General features: G+C 39.0%; 2 long non-coding RNA genes across 2 annotated transcripts in view; both read left to right on the top strand.

Annotated features, from left to right (window-relative positions):
• Window positions 1-599: 599 nt before the first annotated feature.
• Window positions 600-3,111, top strand: LOC141380188 (uncharacterized). The gene is made up of 2 exons (XR_012397809.1): window positions 600-780; window positions 2,218-3,111. It is a non-coding gene; the product is annotated as an uncharacterized lncRNA (long non-coding RNA).
• A 608-nt stretch (window positions 3,112-3,719) lies between these two features.
• Window positions 3,720-4,017, top strand: part of LOC141380185 (uncharacterized) — a 70,486-nt gene continuing 70,188 nt past the window's right edge. The window contains exon 1 of the long non-coding RNA XR_012397804.1: window positions 3,720-3,932. This is a non-coding gene — a long non-coding RNA (uncharacterized lncRNA). The remainder of the gene's footprint in view (window positions 3,933-4,017) is intronic.

The following is a 4,017-nucleotide window of genomic DNA, read 5'->3' as shown; positions in this document are numbered from 1 at the left end:
TCATTAGCATCTGCAAACAGGTTTACATTTTCCTATTACTTAGGAAAGAAGTTGGTTTATTCATCAGAACATCTGGATGTTTGGGCTGTTGATAAGGGTAAAGGTTTTTAGCCTTAAATAATGTGCTAATGTGATTTAGCAAAGCAGCTTAGAGTGGATTTGAGTCTTTTCTATTTTCATGATGCCAGAGTTGCGTGCATGTGCACGCGCTCATAAGTCCAGAGGGCAGTTGTGAGTGGCATGAATTTAATCCAATTTCTCCATGTCCAGCAATGCGGAGCCGTAATTCACCCCCCAAAAACATTCTCTTCCAGTTGCCGTTACACTAATCATAAATTGGCGCAGGTTAAGAGTGCGTAAAGATATTAATCCCATTGTTTCATTAACTGATTAAGTCCACTTGTATTCCCATGATCCTGAATTTTGTGCCGTCCAAATTCCCTCTCTAGGGTCGAGCCAACCACATATCCGCTTCTAAATGGGATAGCCAGAATTAGCGATAAAGCATTAGCGTAGGCCACCATGGAAACTTCTCAGCTGGTTTGTAATAAATTATGCTATTTCTAGACTTTAAAGAAGACACACTCCTCAACCATGTTGTCATAAGCCCTGGACAAATTTCCAGAAGAGTATGAGGACCATATACTGTAGATATGTAAAAACAAAAACTCATGGAAGTTCTGGTTTCCACTACAATTTACATTAAACACCATAGATTTTAAAACGCTACTCTAATAAAGTTCGTTGTGTGGGAAGAAGAGACAGGGTCAGCGATATCAGGTAAGCACAACTTTTTATTTTTAATGTTTTGTGCTGGGCACTCGTGTGTGCGTGTCTGTGTAGAGTCTGTATGTCATCAGGCTCTCCTCTCTTCCCCGGCTTCTCCTTCTCCTCCCCTTATGAAGGTGTCTCTCCGGCCCAATCACTAGAAAATACAGGTGTTAATAATTATTTATGATTAGACCACTGACCAGCCGCCGATGTCTCCGCTTGCTCTCCCCCCTTTTTGGGTGTTCGGTCATGCCTTCCCCACCAAAGCTACATTTTAGTTGTTTCAAATGGTTTTAACATGCTAAAAATCAAAGAGCAAAACAAAACCAGTGTAGATCCTTTAGGGCTCTTTCATATACGCTTTTTTTAAACAAAGGCACATATCATTTTGTTAACTTCAGCCTGATTTAAATGGCTGAGGTATAATGCAAAATTGTCTTTAAACATCTTGAGTCTTAAGGGACTTGCTGTCTTTACAAAAACCCGACTCTTCTTATGGAACTACATTTAACGTGAGGTGAAAAAAGAGGCAAGGTAAGAGTTGTCTTATATTCTTGGCTCCCCTAAGGGTTTGAAGAAGTGGGCTAGAGAAGAGCCGCTATGTGTTACGTCAGCTGGAAACAATAAACCGAACAGAGCTATCATCCATCATGACCGTTTGATTCCGCTGACAGCACGTCAAGTCCTGTTGATCTCCAGGAAAACCTTCAGGATCGCTGACGGGACTCCGACGGTGCTCTGATGTGACAACAATTCAGGTTTACCTCGTCCTGGAAAACTTTTTATGACATGCCCCAAAAATGTATGTAAAATGCTTGTGAAATCTTACGATGATAATACTGAGAAGAATGTTTTTCATCTGTAGTTAGATCAACTTTCAGTATTGCATATGAATAAAGAGTTAAACACATTCATACAGTGGTGGACAGGGACAGTATTTTCACTCAGGAAAGATATTACCTAAAGCCACTAGACCAGTGGCAATCGGCAAATGAATAGCGTGTGGGGTGGAGTGTGCGAGAGGCTGCTGTGTGCACTTTTTTGCATCTCAAACGTCTCTCGCAAGCGCCGGTCGCACACACGCTGTTCTCACGTAAACCCACCATAGGGCGCTGTCAAGTGACCGTCTGTCTGACCGACTGAATGATTGACTGGGCGAGCGGCCAATTGGCCGACCCACCTTCCTCCTCCTTCCCTAAACCCAACCAGTTTTACTGATTGACCCGCCCGCCCGCTTGCTTTCCTAGACCCAACCAACAATTTACAAAAGCTGTCCAGAAAAAGAAGAGCCCTCGTCTGATTTTTACCACGTTTTCAGATTTTACTACATTCTCACCCTGTTATGAACTTGTTCACTTTATTTTTGGATTTTGTTCTTGTTTTCTTACCTGATTTCTGGAACCGCTCTTCCCCGGACTCAAACCCGGTCGTCGTCATCATGGTCAGCTCCTCTCTGCGTTTCGAGTCTGCCGACGTACAAGACAAGCTAACCGGACAAACTGGTTGCGGAAGGAAAGCCCTCCACACAGAGGTAAGCGGTCAGCCAGCTGTTAGCGCGAAAGGAAACGGCGTTACACCGCCCCGTAGTGTTCGTTTAAAAATTGAAATGCAGCCATATGTACCTCCTGCTACATAATTGCCGGTCTCCAGAAACGTCCGCAGGACTACGTTCTTAGAATAAGCCTGGGTTGAAAATCTAAGTTCTGTAAACTGTTTTTTTTTTTTTTTAAGAATTGGTTGCTTCACTGATTTACGTTGGATTCCTTAATGAGTGGAAATAATTTTTATTGATGGTCATAAGGGCATAATAATAATAATAATAATAAAAATAATTATACCCTTGAAACTACTGAATATTAAATAAAATAAAACACTGATGATTTTGATTCAAAAATTAAAAAATTAAGAAGGATGTGGAAATAAATACTGTAATATTTAATATTCTGTTAAAAAAGAGTTGTGAATTTTAACTGACTTTTAAGGGATGAGTAAACGGAAAAAAAAAACTCCTTTGGGTGAAGGAATGTAAACAACTTTCCGTTCCATAAATGTTTGAGAGCACAATGGCCATTTGCTTTCTTTGTCCTGTAGATACTCCAAGTGCTTGGTTTGGAGGAGAAAAAAAAAACATAATTTCCCCTGCATGCAGTGCTTTGTGTCACAGAAATTATTTGCCTTCGATCCCTTTATGGGATTTTCAAAATGTCATTTGAAATGGAAAGGTGGTGTGTGTTATGAAAGAACAACAGTCCTGTTCCTTTTCTCCCCCCTGGCCTTTCTGCACGGTGCACATACCTTCATAATGCAAAAATAAACCAGGCTATTAAGGCTAGAACTCTCCAGGGTTTCAAAGTTTTTATTACTGCTTAAAAGTACCACCCTGTCTTTGGCAAGATGCGGAGAAGAGCCTTTCAGCATCCATCTTGGAAATCACAGTTATTGAAAGATAGGTCAGGGGAAAATTTTTTGAATGTATGCGCCGTCAATGTAATGATTATGGCTCTGACCTTACAGTGCATATAATTTTACATCTCTGTTCCTGCACACATTATTATAGGAATTTGTAATTTTTGTCAAATTATTTTATTGATTGAAGAAAAAGTTAGTCTGTTTGTCCTGTTCTATCCACTGTTCTCCTATGCACATGCAGGCTTCGCATACTTTTCCAACATTTTAAAACTTATTATAGCATTTTTTATAGCCATATTTTATTTTATTTAGCCTCTTTTTTATATTTTTATGATATGTATTTTTGCACAAGAAAAAAAACTACTTTTGCTGTGGTGTCAACTGAAGCACTTGAAAAACAATTGGGAAACAATAAAACGCTAATTTATGAAGACAAAAAAACTTACAATGAGGTTTTGGGGAAAAAATAGATTTTATATTGTTATTTTTTGTCCCATAATTTAGCTGTTGTCATGTTTTTTTTTTTTTTTTTTTCTCTCTCTGTGGTCGTTTGTCACGTTGTCACAGTGACATCCAATCATGTCATTTTACATTTTGACGTACACTTTTTTCATCCAATAATATTTCATAATTTTATTTCCTTTAATTTGCGGTTACTGAAGGCGGGATCAATAATATGGTTCAACTGGACATCAAAGTGATTTACTTCAGTTGACTTGAATCAACATAAAATCACGAATGACCATCATAAGGTATGTTAAAACAAACTGTGCAACTTACTAATAGATGCTGTGTCAAGGGTAATAGCTAAATCTGTGTTTCATGTTGTGGAAAGGC

The sequence above is a fragment of the Danio rerio genome, chromosome 22 (assembly GCF_049306965.1).
Source record: "Danio rerio strain Tuebingen ecotype United States chromosome 22, GRCz12tu, whole genome shotgun sequence".
In the NCBI taxonomy this organism is placed as follows: Eukaryota; Metazoa; Chordata; class Actinopteri; order Cypriniformes; family Danionidae; genus Danio; species Danio rerio.
This window is presented reverse-complemented; position numbering and strand designations above follow the sequence as displayed.